General features: G+C 37.2%; 1 pseudogene; it reads left to right on the top strand.

The window, feature by feature from the left end:
• Positions 1–1,462: 1,462 nt before the first annotated feature.
• LOC110587665 lies at positions 1,463–12,245 on the top strand (annotated as a pseudogene).
• The last annotated feature ends 8,884 nt before the right edge of the window (positions 12,246–21,129 follow it).

The raw sequence follows: 21,129 nt of genomic DNA, 5'->3' as shown, positions 1-21,129 counted from the left end.
ATTTGTAGTGATTTTATACAACATAACTACCATGAATAACAAGAATTGACTATAAATGGAAAAATTTGGGGGCAAGTACTAAAACTGAACATCAAGAGAATATGGATATTTTTTAGATTTAAAACACTCTCTAATTATGAACTAGTGATTATATTCAATTCAGTGTAAATTGGAATTTTAAAAAATAGTTTATTAATAATATACTCTGCAAGAACAACTGGGTGGTTTTCCAAAAAAGAAAATGAAATTAAACCCCATCTGTAACTTATTTTTGGGAGAAGGGGACTTTCTTTACCTATTTAATTAATCCATTTCTCAACTGAAATATATTTACTCTCAAAATGGCAACAACCACACAGTCTTACTATTCCTGCCCACAAATTGAGTTTTCTTAGAGTGGTATAAACGTCTATTTCAAGAGCCCATGAAGTAGAGGTTTTTTTCTGTATGGTCACAGTAGGTGATATTCATTCTACATTGTCTTGGCTCTTTTGAGGTAGTGTAGTGAACAGATTCACAGAATTTACTCGAGCCAAACCTCTGACCTGGAATGTAGATCTGCCACTTACCAGCTGTGGGATGTTGGACATACCACTTAAATTATGTGTCCGAGGGTCCTCATTTATAAATGATGATGAAAATAATACTACCTCAAAGAGTTAGGAAGAAAATTAAGTCGATATTTAAAGCACTTAAAACAGTGTCTGCATCCCATAAGTGATAAAAATGGTTCCATCATCATTATTTTTATTAGCACCTGGTGTCCAAGATAAAAATGCACTGGATGGAGATGTAAGCGGCTGAATGATCATACTGAAGAAGGTGTAAATGACTTGGAAGGAGGAACTTGTTTGATCCTGTGGGACTGTGTCTTCCTCACTTTGCCGCCCAGTGTGTGTATCCTGATGTCTTAGATACAGACATTGATTGCTTATTAATCAAATCTATAGATGATATAAAAATAGGGTGAATTCAATCAGAAATTGTTATTTTCCTTTATAATACCTATACTTTACTGCTACCAAAGTTACTTTTATAAAACTTGAACTTGGTTTTACAATTTCCCCCTTAAAACCTCTCATGATTCCCAATACATACAGAAACTTTCAAACTCTATTTCAATTTGTGCCCAAAGATTTCCTGATTCATCCTACTCCTTATCAAGAGAAACAGCTTCCAAAAATATGAAAATAAAGAGTTCTACCATATTTCATACAAGGAGCACACCTTGGATATTGGTTTCAGTTCTGGATAATATACCACCAAAACATTATCAACAAATTTGAGTTTGAACCAAAAAAAACAGGAAAAAAGGAGCCAGCACCATGTCTTTATGAACAACTTAAGGATCAGCCTAAAAACAGATAATTTAATGGGAAAGGAGAGGTGAGAGTATTGTATGTCTCTGCCTGTTGTCCAGGAAAAAATGAACAGAAGTGTTCTAACCTGCCTTTGTGTAAAGATGGAGGAGAATGAGGACGAACTTAAAGAAAGGGAATTTCCATTCAACAGTATTGAAAATACAGTAGGCTACTCAAAACAAAGATTTTTTGAGCTCACAAAGTTACCTAGCTTCTTAGAACCATATTCATCTCTAAGTAGTTTTGATGAGTAAAGTGGGAGCTGGAAGAATATGTAAACTAAGAGCAATAGTTTTAAACCAAATTCTGAATAATATCCTTTCTAGATAATCATGATTATGTAAAGCTCATGGATAGTTTCCAAGTGCTTTCTGGACAGTAAGGAGGAAATTGAAATTCATAAATAATTTTATCCATCTTAATATACCTTCCTTTTGCAAACTAAAAAGGTTTCCAAGCTCTCCAAATAACAGAAGTGAGTTGTTACTTCTAAATTTGAAACTCATGCAAACACAGCAAGTCTGTCATCGAAAATCAAAGGTCAATTTTAATCTAATTCTTTATCAAAGACCAAGTTTAACAAGTTCAAATTGATGGACTCTTTTGGCCTTCAGAATTCCATTTCTTAATGTAACCTCCCTGATTGACTTTTAATCCACTGCTCTTTAGAGGTCAATTACAAATGGCTAATTATCAAAGTAAATCAAGAATTTGCAATAGAGAACCATGGCTATGATCATATAGCCCCTATCCCTAGGTGCCCACAACCAATACTTTGCCATGTAGTCAAGACAAAGACCCAATCTGGAACCCCAAGGAAATACATATGTGTTTATTAGAAATAGTGTGTTCCCCAAGATATAAAGATTATTCAAACACTTAGATTCCTTCATTGTGAGTCTGACCACAGCTATTTGCCAAACAGTAATTCATTATTGTGTTTTACTTTAGTCTTTTGGTTGAGATTGTATTTGTAGCAGATGCTGTTCTACTTACACTTTCTCAGCACTGACCTTCCAGTTGCAGCTTCTGCTGGCAAACTACCTGCAACTCTCTACCTGACAGTTCTTTTCAACTGTGAGAACATATTCTGCCTATGTGCACAGTTGACTGGAATTACCAGGGGGTTTACACCATGGAGAGCAGTCTCCAACTAATGTGAAAGGAGGTGAATAAATATCCCAGCTTCTTTGCCCCTTGGTTGTGACAATTCTTGATGATTTCTACATCATCTCCCAGAGGTCTCCAGTGGAATTGTGCCTCAGTTGCCAAGAGCAGCAGCAAACTCTTTAGTCACCCTCTTTAGTTATCCCTTCTTCATCTCTTTTCCACACTCTCCTGTTGGTGTTTCTTGGGATTATCTGCCTAATAAACTACCTATTCTCACATAGTTCAGCAGTGAACTTTGAGGAAATCAATCTGAGGTTAGGCTTATCAAAATTACTGTTATGCTCATATTTGAATATTAATAAGGAGATGTCTTTTACATTTATTTTCCCAATTTTTTATAACATGGTCATTTTTCTTTCAAATATGAAAATAATTCACAGCCATGAACTACCACTATATTCAACAATATGGATGAATCTCATGAACATAATGATGAGCAAAAGAAGGCAGACAAAAGAATACACACTGTATGATGGATTTAAATATATTTTTAAAAGCTGGCAAAACTAATTTATGATGTTAGATTTCAGGACAGATGTTGCTTTTGAGAAGGAGCATGAGGACAGTAACAAGAAGAACATCTGGGTGCTGTTTCTATTCTACTTCTTGTTCTAGGGGGTGGTTACACAGATGTATTCCCTTTGTACTAATTCATCGAGATCTATTCTTAGTTTTTGTGTTCATTTAATTTCTATATTATTTTTTAACAAAATTTATTTTAAAAATTGGCTTGAATTAGGTACTTCTGAATACTTACCAACCCCCGAAGTATTATTTACTTCTCAAACTTGATTTTATCTTAGGTAGCAAAAACAAGTATATGAACATATTTTTTAACCCATTGTAATATGCTCTGATTGATTATCTCCCCTTAGATTCTTAAATTGAATATGTCAGCCACAATTATTCCTGAAGATATTGGCTTTATTGCTCACCAAGTGGTGATTGTTTAACATTTTAGAAAAGGCAAATCCTGACTGACGAACAATTAAATCTTCAGACTCCAATGTTTCCCTTTGCACATATGGCCTTTGCACAGGATTAACACACCAACTACCGTTATCTTCTAATTTCAGAAAAGCCTTAAGGAGGCAGCAGCTGTATTAGGGACAGAGAGCACTACTCCCTTAAAATTTACAAAAGGAATCTAAAAACGAAGTAAAACAAAGAATCTTCTGCCCCACATTGCTGAGAAATGTTTGATTAAGGAAAAAAAGAGAAAGAAGGTTTTATATATGTTCTCTCATTAATGCCATTCACAAGTTATTTTCTTTAACTATATTATAACAAAATAAATTTAAACTCTACAGTTGATGTAATTTAATGTTTTCCTCACTCTTAAGGTTGAAAGAAGGCATTTTTTTTAAAGATTTTATTTATTTATTTGAGAGAGAGAGCACATGAGAGGGGGGAGGGTCAGAGGGAGAAGCAGACTCCCTGCTGAGCAGGGAGCCCGATGCGGGACTCGATCCAGGGACTCCAGGATCATGACCTGAGCCGAAGGCAGTCGCTTAACCAACTGAGCCACCCAGGTGCCCGAAAGAAGGCATTTTCATGGCAGAAACATTTTCTCATATTCCTTCTCACAAAGTATCCTCCCAATTGCCTCTCATGAATTCATTCTCTTTGCAGGGTTGCTGACATTATCCTGTGAACTTCCTGTCCCTATGAACTATCTCTTATAGTTAGTAAGGTGTTCAAACAGGAGCAAGCACACACTACCTCCTAATTCAGTATTTCTTGAACTCAGCATGCCTCACATTTTGAGAAGGGCAGCCCTGTATTCCACTTCTGTGTAATTCATGAATTGCTCTGGAACCCCATCTGCCTTTGCATGCAAACCTCTAGGAAGGCCATGTATTTGGGGGCTCTTTTGCTAACTCTCCTAGGAAGGAAGGAATCTTGTCACTATAGTATTGTGCAAGATGCTCGTTTCCCCCTTCCATTCTTTCTCTTAAATAATTCAGCTACTATTTTGTTCAATATTACTTTTAAAAGTAATGATTCCCCAAACTTGCCTCTCTCTTCCCGCCACACCCCGTCTCTGTCTTATAGAATGGTATCTTTGGTTCAGACACAAGGTTTTTTCAGGACCCAGCCCAATGTCTCCATGAGCACCAAGGCCAATTACAGGCTTTTAATCTCATCTGTATCTTTACTCTTCCTCATGGCCATAAACAATATCATATACTTACATTTCTTCTTTTGCCTTTTCAGTCTCATATCCATAGTTGTATGCCAAGACAAAAAGCTCTTTTGTTAAATAGCAAGAACTTCCTGCCTCTTGATGTTTACTCATTTTCAGCACCTTTTGCTCAGCTGAGAAATGATTCAGAACTGCTTCTTACATCTATGAATAGGCAGCATCACAACTGTCTACCACTTTGCTCACTTTCACTGTTGACCTTTCAAACACACCCCTTTCTCTACCCTAAGCTTTTATCCTACTCTTCAAAGCATCCCTCTCTTTGTCTTGACTTAAGATGAAAGTTCTTAATATGACTTAAATATTTCTCTCAGTCTTTCCAGATAAACTGCATCTCATTCAAAATCCTATAATAACTTTAGCAATTCTTTGGCAGTGGACACAACCCAAACATATGTGCATGTACATTTTTCCAGTGATATACTTATATGTGTGTTGCCTACTTCAATTAGAAAAACTGCTCCAAATAAGGGACTCCTTATTTCCTTTGGTATTGGCACCATGTACAGTGTGACCACACAACTGTGTCATGTAATTAGCAATATCTTCTTTTTTTTAAAGATTTTATTTATTTATTTGAGAGAGATAAAGTGAGTGAGAGAGAGAAGGAGCAGGAGAGGCGGGACAGCAGGAGGGGGAGAAGTAGACTCCTTGCTGAGCAGGGAGTTTGACGATGTGGGGATCAATCCCAGGACTCTCGGGTCATGACCTGAGCCGAAGGCAGACACTTAACTGACTGAGCCACCCAGGCACCCCTCAGTATCTTCTTTTTAGAGATGGAATAATGTGACACAAACCCTTTACAGGAGTGGCTTCTACATTTCATCAGACTCCCCAAACCACATTGGCCTCTGTGATCCTGGTCACAAACTCTAATCCTACAGTCATGAGGAACACTATCTTAATGAAAATATGCCATTTACATGCATCTATGGTACAAAGTATCTTGCACTGACAACCATCAGAATATTATCAAGTCAACTTATAGAAACAATAAAGATTCAGAATTTAACAAAGATAGATATAATCAGATGATAGATATATATGGCAGGCAATTAGGGAGGTAGGTACACAAAGAGACACAAACAGAAAGACAGACCATCCCAGTGAATGCTAAGGGAAAGGAAATATAATATAGAATAACCCTTAGAAAAAAGTTATATTGGATTTCTGTTATTTCCATTATGCATGCTTAAGTGAAGAATGGATAAACATCATTCGATGAACATCATACCATGTTTGTTGAATGAATTCATTTTCTTGACTATACACTTTGTGCCATATGGATACCAAGACTGTCCTTCCTGCCTCTAAGGCACACACAGTCTGGCAGAAGAGAAACAATAATACAATGTGTTTTAAGTGGTGGCAGCAGACACTTGATGGCAGGATGTTAATGGTTGATTGGAAGGTGAGAAAGTGAGTCTGGACTATTTATTTTTTCAAGGGGTTTGATAAGGAAAGGTGTGAAATGGAGTGGTAGAATAAAGAGAAAATAAGATTTAAGTGGGGTAAAGGAGATGGTTTGTAGGCTGTATGGGAGAAGCTAACAAAAGGAATGATGGAGAAATTATGGAAAGGGAGAAATTGATGGAGAGTGACACAGACACTGTTTTACTTATCAAATCCTAATATAGTATTTTTAATTATTAGAAAAATAATTTCTAATAAAATGCTGATAGATTTTATTTAATTAACATAATGTATTTTTTGTTTCAGGGGTACAGGTCTGTGATTCATCAGTTTTACACAGTTCACAGTGCTTACCAAAGCACATACTCTCCCCAGTGTCCATCATCCAGCCACCCCATCCCTCCCACCCCCCTCCACTCCAGCAACCCTTAGTTTGTTTCCAGAGATTAAGAGTCTCTTATGGTTTGTCTCCCTCTCTGGTTTCATCTTGTTTCATTTTTCCCTCCCTTCCCCTATGATCCTCTGTCTTGTTTCTCAAATTCCTCATATCAGTGAGATCATATGATACTTGTCTTTCTCTGATTGACTTATTTCACTTAGCATAATACCTTCTAGTTCCATCCACGTCATTGCAAATGGCAAGATTTCATTTTTGATGGCTGCATAATATTCCAGTGTGTGTGTGTGTGTATCACATCTTCTTTATCCATTCATCTGTTGATGGACATCTAGGCTCTTTCCATAGTTTGGCTATTGTGGACATTGCTGCTATAAACATCGGGGTGCACGTGCCCCTTCGGATCACTACATTTGTATCTTTGGGGTAAATACCTAGTAGTGCAATTGTTCAGTCATAGGGTAGCTCTATTTTCAACTTTTTGAGGAACCTCCATACTGTTTTCCAGAGTGGCTGCACCAGCTTGCATTCCCACCAACAGTGTAGGAGGGTTCCCCTTTCTCCGCATCCCTGCCAACATCTGTCGTTTCCTGACTTGTTAATTTTAGCCATTCTGACTGGTGTGAGGTGGTATCTCATTGAGGTTTTGATTTGTATTTTCCTGATGCCGAGTGATGTTGAAAAATGCTGATAGATTTTTAATGCTGCCACCACATTATGGAAATCACTAAACTGTCCCAAGAATGCTTATGAAAAGATAAACTTTAAATTAAAATTTTTTAATTACTGAGAAAATATCTCAAAATGCAGAAAAACTCAATGTAAGCATATTTATCACAGCATATTATACAAAAATGCTTTTGAAACAAGGGTCCAGAAGAGGCATGGTTAATCATTAAAAATCCACATGATAAAATATTATGCAACCATTGAAACTTTTAATGGAAATTTTTATATTATAACAAGCATTTTTAGCATTTTTAGTGTGGGAAGAGTACATACAGTGTGATTATAATTACATAAGCTAGAGAGAGGAAAAAGGAAGGGAGAGAGAGAAGGAGGGAGAAAGGTGGAAGAAAAAAGCAGGAGATAAAGGAGAGTAGTAGGAGGGGGAAGAGAAAGGAGGAAGAGAGGGAGAATATAGAAAATAGTACTATGGTAGTGGCTACAAAATACACCAAAAATTTTAAGCAGTAATTTTTAGTTATCTTTGTAGTGGCAGTGTAGATGGATCCCTACAAGCAATCTGAAATGATTTTCTTTTAGACCAATGCTTTATTATCTGATCCTACCTCAGCTGTGAGATGATAAACAGGGGTTAGTTCCCATCTTTTCTTAGATTTGTTCTTTCTAATAATCATTCTAGAGGAATGTTAATAGCTGTTGAACTTTAAAAATAAAGTTTTATGGTAGGGAAAGTTTGAGAAATACCAGGTTAAACTGGTTTCTTAACTGCAGCAGGATTTCTTGAAACTTTTATGTTAATGCCCATCATGAATCTCCAATAGGTATAAACTAGACAGCATTCCACAAATGGATTTAGCCACTAAATACTTCGGTGTGTGTGAATTATTTCATTGAGCTATTTTTCTGCCAAATGTATCTGGAGGAATTTTTCATTTACCATTATGGTATTTACTTAAAAGTAACAAAACAAAATTATCTGAAGCATTAAGAGCATATATCTCTGTGATATCCAAGGTGATACTAGGTTAATGAGGAATTTGAGAGCCTTTCTCTGATATCACCTCTTTAGCTTTGATTCTGTATCCTACATGTCATCCCTGCCAAGCCCCTTCCTGTCCTCTTCCTGGGGATGAGCTGAATACACTTACCAGTGCCTTCAATTCCCTTGCCCCTCAACTGGACCAATCTACATCATTATTTCAGCTCAGAATCCTTTCTTGAACTTGACACTCAGGTATCCAGCTTAACCCTAGACAGCACTTTCTCAATATCGCCTTGAGATATCACAGGCACCACAATATGATAAATTCAACCAACCTTCTGTCTTTCTTATGTCAATGATACAACACCCATCTGCCCAGTTACTTAAGCCACAGACGTAGTGTCAATTTGAGCTCTCCCTCTATCCAACTGCCAAGGTCAATCGAGAAACAAACTTTCTCCTCAGTTTCCCTATTGCCTCTACTCTGGAATGCGGACTCTATCATTTCTCACTAACAAATGTGTAATAGCTTCTAACTATTGTCCATGTCCTTTAAATGCATCAACACAAAACTGTATTTAAAATACAAATTTGTGTTGTCACTCTCCCTAAAATTTTTCATTATCTCTTCACTGACTGTTGAAAAAGACAAAACTCTTTAACATATGCAGCAGGAATGAAGATTTTTCCACACTCAGATCAGGAAACATAACATTAATTTTTAAATCAAATGTATCGTGTTCTCCAGGGTAATTAAAAATTCACTGTTTCTGGGGACTCCTGGGTGGCTCAGTTGGTTGAGCATCTGCCTTTGGCTTAGGTCATGATCCTGGGGTCCTGGGATTGAGCCCCACATTGGGCTCCCTGCTCAGCCAGGAGCCTGCTTCTCTCTCTGCCTCTCTCCCCCACTCATTCTCTCTCTCTCTGAGATAAATAAGTAAAATCTTAAAAAAAAAAATTCACTGTTTCTTTCTTTGAGTTTCTCAAACCTCTCTAGACTTGCAAAAGAAACTAGAGTCTTAAATGGTATCCAGGAAATAAAAGAAGTCATGGCCTTTAGTTCATGGAGATCACCACTATCACTGTGACTCTGTTTATTCCGTGAGGTTGCCTTCCATCTGCTTCCTCACCCTCCATTGGACACTAATCTCATGCTGCTCAGGTTATGTCCTTCATAATTGTGCCCCCCCTCTCCTTTAACTGCAACCTGCTCATCAGACACTCATGACAGCCACAGGCCCGAGTGCCAATACTCTGAAGCACAACATGTATAGGTCTGTGCCACTGATGGAAATCCTCTCAAAACCTTTCCCACATCCAGCTCCCATCATTCTAGGAAGACCATTTCCTCCTCTTCATCTAGAACTCCAGCCTCTCTCAAAAGAACTAAGGTCCCAAAGAAAAACCTAGGTAAGGGGATATCCTCCAGGCACCTCATAGCATCTTTATCAGTCCTGAAACAAAATGTTATTCAGGCCCTTTTCTCTGCCCAATGAACACCAGAACACAAGTAGTTGGCTTTCTCCTTAACATGAGGGAGGCAAAAATGCAGTCTCATTTCTTTGAATACTCTCTATGCCCTAGAAGGATCCCAATTCCCCTTTACTTAATCTAGTTATTTTTTCCATAGCACTTTTTACATTTTAATATGCTGAAAGATGTATTTACTTATTTTTTTCATTGTTGATGATCTCTCACCTAAATCTTAGGAGCATATATCTTGATATATCTTGATTGCCTATAACAGGGCCTGGCACATATTAAGCACTTAATAAACTATTGCTGGGTGGATACATAAATTAATAAATGAATGAAAGAGCAGGAGAGGGAGGGAAAATGCCTCTCATTTGCATCTCTTAAGATCAGCATAAACAAAACAGAAATCCATACTTTAATCCATACCGTACTACTTCTTGTTTTCTTGCCTTTCATTCCTAACACTGTTCTCCCTGCCTGAATATTCTCCCTTATTTTTTTAAAAGATTTTATTATTTATTTTGAGAGAGAGAGAGAAAATGCACGAGTGGGGGGAGGAGAGGTGCAGTGGGAGAGGGAGGGACAGAGGGAGAGGGAAGAGCAGACTCCCCACTGAGTAGGGAGCCCAGTGCGGGGCTTGATCCCAAGTCCGTGAGATCATGACCTGAGCTGAAGGCAGATGCTTAACCAACTGAGCCACCCAGGCGCCCTGAATGTTCTCCCTTCTATCATGCACACTATACACACACACACAAACACTCTCTCTCACACACACACACAGCCCTCAGGTAACTTTCAGGAAAAAGGGAGATATGAGCAAAGGTATCTAATCACCATTTCTTCCCAAAGAGAACCAAACAAAATACAAAATTAGTGATAACTTCTACCAAGCCTTCATATAAGACTCTTAACTGTGAAGAACAGAAACTAATCTCAAGAAGTTATCTCAAGAAAATAAATAATATATACATTAACTATGTACAGTTTTTTGTGTGCTAATCACACCTCAATAAAATGGTTTAAAAATAAACTAAAGTAAATTATATAAATTTAAATAAATGGCTATTGTAAGCATTTTATACTTTGGGACTGTAATGACATCAGAAACTGAGGCAACTTGATTAACTGCACTTGTTCCATCTCTTGAAGTGAGGCACCATGCTCTCACTTCCACAGTATGTCCTATAGTGACCAGCTAGCTCCCTCTGCTTACTCTTAGTTTCTGGTCCCTCATCATTTAGTCTGTGAGACACTACAATAAAACTGATATGGCTCTGATTCTTCCTAATGGATTCTTAACCAACTATTGCAAGGCTACCTGAATCATTTACTTAGATTTTATTAGATCAAACATGGAAAAGAAATAGATTGGCTCAACTCATTTTTTAATGCCACCACATAGATTGCTGCTCAGTCCATGCATTTGTGAGTCAGATTCAGATACCTATGGCCCAGGCACTTATGGCAAAGGGTCCAAGGTCATATGAAACAAAATACAATTATCTAGGTAGCTAGAAGAACATAGGATTGGCATGACAGATATTCAGATGACTGGCTTATTCAATACAACATGTTACTGAGGCAGCAGGAGCTATGGATTCCTGAACTGGAATGCTAGAAATTCTAAATCAAAATAAGAAAGCAACAACTAACATTCCACTACCCAAACTGTGACAGTAGTTAATTAACACAGGAAGTAAGTCAAAGAAGAGCTCCTGGTAGAAACTCATTAACTTCCCAGAATTTGAGAGGATGAGAGCAAGTAGGGGAAAAGACAAGAACCACTCTATTTCTGCTCTTATAGATCATTTAAGACCTGTTGTGCCAACTGAGTAATCCAAGACATACAGCTTTACTAGATATGGTTGTTCCCTTCCCAGATGCAGTGGTTAGTAGCACCAAGAAGAAAGCTGGTCACAGTCACACCATGTCCCTGGACATGAATCTAGGCTGAAGAGAAGCCTGTATAAACTTTACCTGCATACTTTGACATCAGCACACATCAGAAAATACAAAAAATAAAGGGCCCCCTGATAGGAATATCTACGATCTATTTTCTCCCTACTTATTTCTGGCCTTAGAGTTTTGTTGTCCAATACAGTACCCACTACCATATGTGGCTATTTAAATTTAAATGTAATTAAATTATATTAAATTAAAAATTCAGGGGTTTATACCGTGAGCAATACCTGCAATTGAGGATTCCTCCCCAGTAGGCAGCTGCCTGTCAGCATGGGCTCAAGAGTTTGTGAACAGCAAAATCCAACCCAGGAAGGCTGTTGTATTCATCAAGCCCACCTGCCTCTACTGCAGAAGGACCCAAGAGCTCCTCAGCCATTGCCCTCCAAACAAGGGTTTTTGGAATTTGTCGATATCATAGCCACCAGTGACACAATCAAGATTCAAGATTATTTGCAACAGCTCACAGGAGCCAAAATAGTACTTTGGGTCTTTATTGGTAAAGATTGTATAGGTGGATGCACTAATCTGATAGAAATACATAAGAGTGAGGAACTGTTGAAGCAGCTAAAGCAAATTGGAGCTCTACAATAATTACAGAGCAGACCCCAGGCTGATATCCCCCTTGAGAGCAGGATGGCATTGCAAATGACTATACTTCCTGGTGGACGTATCTGGGGCTAGGAGCCACAGCAACTGTTTACTTAAAATTCTGAAATATGTTAACCAAAAAAAGAGAGAGAGAGGGTACATTTTTTGGCAAACACAGATTTTCCTTCTTTTGACTTAATATTAAAAGTGGACCAACTTGCCCCAAATCACAGGTCTGAGAAGGTTGATGGACAACTTGAGTTTTCACTCTCAATTGGTCCTTTGGGTTCCAAAAAAAAAAAAAAACCATGACAAGTTATGGCTTAGGATTCACTCAGTGACTCAAAAGATATTCTTTCTCTTTGACACACGTTTCTTACTAACTGTTCCCTATGTGCTAGGACTCCTCTACCTCTAAGCCAGTGTTTTTCAGCCAAGTTTATCCCACTCCCTCTAGGATGAATCTATAACTGGTTTTCTGCCAGTTTTATTGAGCCTATTTTCCGCCTATTTTATTGAGTCTGACTTTATAGAATTTGCATTACAAAAACAATAGGTAATTTGAATGTGCTTTTTCAAGCTACATGTGTCTCCCCAGTCGTCATCCCCATCTTACCCCATCCCATCTTAAGAATTTCTGCTCTGAACCAGTGTTCTTAATCTTGACAACTCACAGGGATGTGAGTTGGGTGTCTCAGTCAGTTAAGCATCTGCCTTCAGCTCAGGTCATGATTCCAGGGTCCTGGATCGAGTCCCTCATCAGGCTCCTTGGTCAGTGGGGAGCCTGCATCTCCCTCTGCCTGCCACACCCCCTGCTTGTACTCTCTCTATCTGACAAATAATTAAATAAAATTTAAGAAAAAAAAATCTTGACAACTCACAGATCTCATAGGAAATGTCAACAACTCCGTGAAGAGTCTTGAGGACCCAATTTCAGAAACGCCACATGAAAAGTTAAGCACGGTTGGTCTTCATTTGGTGGATGCACAGGGATCAGAGGTACAAGTGCAGCTGCTGTGGCACCTCTGTTATGTAAGATGGTTGTCCACATAATCCTAAATAAGTGAGTAAAATATAAAATTTAAAATATTATCACAGAAAACTTGCAAACCCCTCCCCTAAGAATATGTCTGTGAAAGTGGCTGAATTTGAGAAACACAGTCCTAAATAATTTTTTCTCTCTCCTTTTTCTTTCCACTTTATGAAAACTTAAGAGTCCCCTATTGTGAAGTTTGTTCTAGAATTGCAATATTAAGTTAATTTCCTTCTGCAGTCTCTAATGCGAATGGTTAATTTCTTTTCTAATAAAGAAATACCCAGAGATGAAAAAAAAAAATTCAGTTCCTCAGTTGCATTAGCCAAATTTCAAGTGCTCAATGGTCACATGTGGCCGGTGACTATCATACTGGACAATGCAATATACATTTCTTTCCTAGAGTATCGATTGGTAGTAATACACAAATAATAAACATCAAAATTACTTGATGAATTACAAAGTCCATTTGGAAAACATATATGAGAATCTGAAAAACACCAAAAGGGGGAAAAAAAAAGGTATGGAATGTGCCTAGATGTAGTATGAAAATACATATAAAGCTGTTACAATTAAAACAGCACTGGAGATATCAAAAGAAATAGAAAAATAGATCAACGCACAATATGCTAGTACAGAAATATTTCTAAGTATATGTGGGAATTTTAAAATCATAAAATGTGTCACTTTAAATCATTGATATTAGAACAAGTAGATACAAATTTTGGAAGAAAATAAAATAATTAGTAGCTACTTACTTTACATTTATTAAAAAAATCACTCCAGAAAAGATTAAAGATCTAAATGCATTCAAAACAGCTTAATAATCTTGAGATTAAAAAAAGATAGAAAAGGCCTTTTAAGGAAGATATGAAACCAGGAATAATTGTAGACACAATATAGGAAAAAACCCTGAGGTATATATAAACCTGAACTTGCAAATTAAAATGGTTTGCTTTGTACTACTGGGTATTTACTCCAAAGATACAAATGTAGTGATCTGAAGGGGCACGTGCACCCTAATGTTTATAGCAGTCATGTCCACAATAGCCAAGCTATGGAAAGAGCCTAGATGTCCATCAACAGATGAATGGATAAAGAAGATGTGGTGTATATATATACAATGGAATATTATGCAGCCATCAAAAAATGAAATCTTGCCATTTGTGACAATGTAGATGGAACTAGAGGGTATTATACTAAGTGAAATAAGTCAGTCAGAGAAAGACAAGTATCATATGATCTCACTGATACGAGGAATTTGAGAAACAAGACATAAGATCATAGGGGAAGGGAGGGAAAAATGAAACAAGACGAAACCAGAGAGGGAGACAAACCATAGGAGACTCTTAATCTCAGGAAACAAACTAAGGGTTGCTGGAGTGGAGGGGGGTTGGAGGGATGGGGTGGCTGGATGATGGACACTGGGGAGCGTATGTGCTTTGGTGAGCGCTATGAATTGTGTAAGAACGAAGAATCACAGACCTGTACCCCTAAAACAAATAATTCATTATATGGTAATAAAAAAATAATAAAATGGTTTGCTTTGTAACATGCATAGTCATGAAAAGTGGCCATCATCTTGAAATGGCTTGAACATTTTCTGAATTTCAAAGATAAAAAGAGAATTCTAAAAGGAATCTAAGCAGGAAAAAAAACAGCTTCCCTCCCCAAAAATAATACATTTTATTCAAGATTCCTTTAAGCAGTGACAAAAAATGACTGTATATTTAACTTCAACTTCCAAAAAGTAGAAACAGTATAAGCCACTTTTGACCATGATGCAATAAAAGTGGAAAAAGTTTTTAAAGTATAAATTTAAAAACCCAATCAAATAGAAATGTAAGGAAACAAAACCACACTGTTCTAAATAATTCCTAGGGCAAAGAAGAAATCAAGGCTCTAATTGTGGACTATTAAGGTAAAGAAGGATACTAAAGAACTTCTGGCTCCTGACAGATGATAAACTAGCTTGAGCTACTGGATTCCTCTAAAAGAATTAAGACATAAATAGGAATGAAAGAGGAGAGCTCAGATACAAACAACTTAATCTGTAAGAACCTCTTACAGAGAAATAAAGAAGCATATCTGGAATCTTCTATCTGTACAAGAAAGAGAAGCCTATCTCAGATTCTTTCCTTAAACTCACCAGAAGGTCTACAAAGCTAGTCCTCTGGCTCATCACACCTTCTTGCATATTACAGATAGTATAGTTATTGCCCCAGGAGAAACTGAGCTCATGGGCAAGAACAACTAGATGATACGTATATGAGAAATTATACTTTACAAAGAGGCCCATACCTCTATGTGCATTCATTCCCACATGCTCTTCTTACAATGTAACTTACACTCCCTTCACCAAGATATATGGTCTATGTTCTTTCCTCTCAAATTTGGGCAGAAACTCATGCCTGCTTCACACAGTGGAGTAAGAAAAAAGTGATCTATACAACTTCCAAGACTAGACCAAAAAAAAATATTACAACTCAGCCTGATTCTTTTTTTCCCTCTCTCTCTCTCTTTCTCTTTTGGAATCCAGCCACCATGTGGTGAGGAAACTTAAGCCAAACAGAGAAGTCACATGTGGGTTTTCTTGTACACAGCCCCAGCCAGCCTCCAGCCAACACCTGCATCCACTACCAGAAGTGTGAGAGAATGCAATTCATATCATTCCAGTCCCCACCTTTCAAGTCTTCCAGCTGAGGCCCCAGACAATGTGGAACAGAAATAAGCTACCCCTGCTCTATGCTGTCTGAATTTCAGAACCACAGAAACCACGAAGGACAAAAAAATGATTACTGTTTTCTAAAGTCATTAAGTTTTAAGGTAATTTGTCATAAATTTGTTGTGTGGCAATAGATAACTAATACAAAGGACATTCGTTACAAAGAAAAGCTTTATGACATAAAGTAGGACAAAAAACAAGAATAAAATTCTCAAAGAAATAGTTCAGGTTATAGATTATATGAAACGGGCACCAGAAGTTGAAAAGAATAATCAAATAGAAATACTGGATACTGAAGATATAATAGTCAAAAAACAAAATAAAATAGATGAAATAAATTGCAGAATCTATAAAAACAAAAAGGTATAAAGAGATGAAATTAAGAGATATGGAGAACAGAATAAAATATCAACATAGAGACAACAGAAATCTCAGAAAATGACAAAGGATGAGAGAAAAATTCAAAGGTAATGATGATATATTTCCCTGTATTTCAGAATCGATTAAAGACCTTAAATCTAAAAATCTAGAGAATGCAAAACTGAATAGTTAAGGAAAAAAACCTACTCTATACATGTTATAGCAAAATTTAAGACCATCAAAGTCATAGATATTAAGGGATAACTTTTTTTGTTTGTGTGTGTGTGTTCTTCATTGGTGCCCTGCATTAAGTTTGTGATTAGAAAAATAACACAAAACATTTGAGATTAGGTATCATCTTCTCCAGACATATTCCCTATCCAGCCCCCTCTGAGGACAGATTCAGTGTCCCTATTTTGGGATTCTATAATATCTTGTTCACAATTCAGAAATTGTTCTTACCATGCTGTGTCTGTCCCCACCTATTAGCATGTTGAGTGGTGGTTATTTAACGAGAGTGACCACATCAAAACCCCAAGGGAGTTGTTTTTGTTATTAATGATGGTGTTTCTTAATCTACTTGTTCGGATCCCACTGCAGAGCTCCTGAACCTGAATCTTTAGGACTGGAGTACAGGTTTTTAAAAATACTCCAAAATTTAACCTTGGTTAAATCCACCAATACAGAGGAAAGGGACTACATATTTACCTCTGTATCCTATGACTTACACAGTGCTTGACATATAGCATATGATCAGAAAAATATCTGTTGAATGAACACATGATATGTAGATGTACATTATTTCTAACATGTGTAAACTAACGACATTTGTGTCTCCAAAAACCACAGCAAAGTGTTTTGCAATATGAAAATTCAATGTCATTTACTAATCCTAATGTTGTCATCTGTGATCTAATATCCTTATGCATTCTTTTGTCAGAAATCAAGTTTTATGTCACTATTGACATACTGTTGAGGATCTTGATTTCAAGTGAACATTTTCCTTCCAATGCTAGGTACTGGGCAGCTTAAACTGAAATCTGTCATGTACCTTCGCATTCCAGATTTAGCTATGATTACAAAATAGTTTTAGTCCGTGGATAGATATCTCACTTTCCCCCAGAGTAATATGATGCAGGTTTCTGGGTAAAAAACATACTGAATAAGGAATCTCATACATAGAAAAGATTAAAATTGCTGAATGTATCAAGAAACCACTAACTTATCTTTTCTTAGAATTTCAAATGACAGTAGTAGCTATTGTCATTAAATGTGGAAAATTCCATAAAACAACTGTTTATTTTTCACTCTTCTTTTTAGGAAGAATGCACATATGGGTCTCCACCCACAGTGATTCTTTTAGTTTTGAAATGGTTAGGAAAATCTGAACAGTCCCTTGGTAATTTTAATACCTTATACTTGTGGAATGCCTTCCAATTTCCAGAGCATTTTCACTGACATTATCTCGTTTGGGCATTAGAGCGACCCTCTGGGCTTTACACAGCTTTACAGATGAAGAACTCTTTTGAGATTCCAGTCTGATAAGTGATTGACTCAGAGACTCAGAGCAGAACTGGGATGAGGACCAGACCATCTGCCTTCCTGCATGGTGTTCTCTCTATCACTCTACAGTGCTTCCGGAAAATTTTGCCCAAAGAAACAATGGAACATGGGCATTTACATATTTAATTGTCCTGTAATCTCAAAGTCCGCTACTGACTTATTTCAGTTGGAATTCTGGGAAGAAGCACCTCCTCGGTCATGTAAAATGGAGAAAGAGAATAGATAAGGATACAATACAATATCAAGAAAAGAGAATCTTTGGGGTGCCTGGGTAGCTCAGTTAGTTAAGCGTCCAACTCTTGGTTTTGGATCAGGTCACAATCTCTAGCTTGTGAGATTAAGCCCTGCCTTGGACCCCAGGCTCAGCTCGGAGTCTGCTTGAGATCCTTTCCCCCTCCCTCCCCCTCCCCCTTCTGCTCCTCCCTGGGCTTGCAATCTTTCTCTCTCTCTCAAATAAATAAATAAAATCTTTAAAAAAAGAAGAGAATCTTCATATTCTGTTGTGATGTGCTTCCTATGTGTTACATGAAGAATTTTCTCCATTTCGTAATGTAAAAACATATTTACAATTTTAAAAGCCAATTAACATATTTAAAATCACAGCCAACTCTGGGCAGTTAGTATCAGAGTTTTCGGTCAACATTTATAGGCGATAGTTGTTGTGTGTCAGAAACTTCAATGTTTTCTATAATTCCTATTTAACCTTCCCCTCAGTCTTACAAGTGTATGGCATTTACATTATTCCAGCTTTCATAAGAGGTAAGTGTACAGTTCTATGCTATGTGCCAGCACTAATCATAAAAATATGTTAAACATGACCCCATGCCAAAACTAGGTTTCATGAAAAGTGATCTGTCCATGATGCAGTTGGCGGGCAGGGTGCACAGCTGACTGATATTTAAACTTTTAGGAAGTTAATGCCCAGAGGAAGCATATAAGGCAGATGTGGAAATTCATAGAGGAGTTCATCATAGGACATTGTGTTACGGAAATGGGAGAAAATTTTTTCCACTCCTCTAATTCACAGGAACATTGCAGGAATGAATGTCAACAAAACATCGAACCACCTAGATAAGAACAGTTGAGCCTCTCAGAAAAGACAAAATGTAAGTTAAAGATTCATCCAAATTCCAAATTTCTTTGTATAACCTATGTAACTGACTACATATGCAAGAAGGACAAATTAATGACCCTTGGAGGGTTTTCCCATTTCATGACTCAGAGTTTTTAAATTTTGTAAATTAAGGCTTAATTTTCATTTTAAAAATAAATTCCAATACTGAAGGAATAAATAGCTGATTCATTCTGGTTCCGTGCACTACTTTTCATTATATTTTATATTTTTTGAGCAGCCAATTGTTCAACTGTGATGTCAGATAACATATGCCACCCAGATTCTGCACCACACCAGTGGCCAGCAGTTCAGCTCCCCACCCCCATGTAGCTGAGCACAAAACAGAGCTCCTGACCTCCTCAAAACTTCCGGCTAACTCATTCTGAGATTTTCTCTATGAGACAATAGGGCAGAACAAGAAATGCCTGAGGCTCAGAAATGTGCACAGTCATTTCAGACTAGCTCATACACCTGGATCTCTATAGACTGGGTCTAGGCACAGAAGAGAATCATCAGAACTCCCACATTAAACAATTTCCTCTCCTCTTATATTCAAGATGAATCCAATAGCAATATCTAGGGTTTCTACCTTAGCCAGCTGCTTCAGCTGCACTTAGAGCTCTTTGACAAATGTACCATGGAGCTCCAGATTGAAAATGCCTTCCCCTTCCAATCTTATGATCAATGGTTTTCCACAGAATTTACACGGTATTTCAATATTGGGAATGGAATTAAAGTAGCAAGGATATATTCATTCAATATTCATTTACTGAGTACATACCATGAGCCAGGCACTTTGCTCATATTAAGTATTTTATAGATTTACATCAATAACTTGAATTGCTTCAACCACATAATATATGTTAAATTGTACAAATGCAGCTGAAGTACAATAAAAAAGAGTCATCACACTTAAAACATATTGCCATTCAGAAAATGACCATCTAACTGTAAATGGTATAGCTCTTACATCATGCACTGGAAGGAAGAAAGCCTGAAGAGGCCTGCTCTTTGCTGCTAGTATTCATTCAGTTATATTTTCTCTCATCCAAGAATTAATCAGTTAAATTTGTCATTCTAAATAAGTTTAAAACTTTATAAGGAAATAGATCATCTCTAAATGCTATGACTTTAAATTTTTCATTCCAAGTTTACCCAAGACCCTTTTCTTACAATACACTGCTAGATGGTAAATTAACAGAAGCCATGTCTCCTAACCATGAAGGAGTTAAAATAATGTATTTTATTATAACCAGGCTGACTTAAAAGAAGATAGGTCTTCCCAGTTAAACCAAATAGAGAGAGAAAAACTTGAAAAGATAGTGATAAATAAATATATAGGTTAACAAGAAGTGAGCAAGTCAAAGATCTTGATCTATCATACATCTTCCCTCATTATGAATGATTTCATTGGCTTTTTAAATAGATAGATACAAAAACAGCATTTTCCCTTGGCAAGAAAGTAACTGTTTTGTATTATTTACCTAGACTGCATCTGTGTTTCTAAAAAGAACAGTAAATACATTTCTGGAGCAAGACATGTTTCTGTGATAATGTGAGTAATGCTTCTTAAACACTTTGGAGATTATTAGAACGTTTTCCAGAAGCTGCTATTGAACTCAGTCAGTTTAGCAAGAACACAAGATAAAGAGGAAAAGATGCTCTCAGCATTTTTCACTAAACTATTAGTAGAGAGTTGCAATTGGAAGGCCTCCAGGAGAGTAATTGCCAGAAGGTGAGGGCCAGGATTCTACCCAGACATGGCAATCTGATTCCAAGCCAGTCTGAAAGCTATATAGGCCCAGGATGCCTTCCTCAGGAGGGCTCTCTGAATGAACACCCCAACTTGGGTGATATCCCCTTCCCCCATCCCAAATACTGGAATAACTTTAAGCCTGCCCTGAGAAGTTAGATTCACAATGTGGCTGTTGAAGAATCTTCTAATAGATGTTCAGAACTTAATTAAGTAAATACTTCCAATAGTGTTAAAGAGAAAAAAAGACCTGGTAAGATTAAGTCTTATATATGTTCCCTCCCAAGCCAGGCCAGACATTCCTATGGAATGGGAAAAGATATTTGTAAGTAACATAAC

The sequence above is a fragment of the Neomonachus schauinslandi genome, chromosome 3 (assembly GCF_002201575.2).
Source record: "Neomonachus schauinslandi chromosome 3, ASM220157v2, whole genome shotgun sequence".
Classification (NCBI taxonomy): Eukaryota; Metazoa; Chordata; class Mammalia; order Carnivora; family Phocidae; genus Neomonachus; species Neomonachus schauinslandi.
This window is presented reverse-complemented; position numbering and strand designations above follow the sequence as displayed.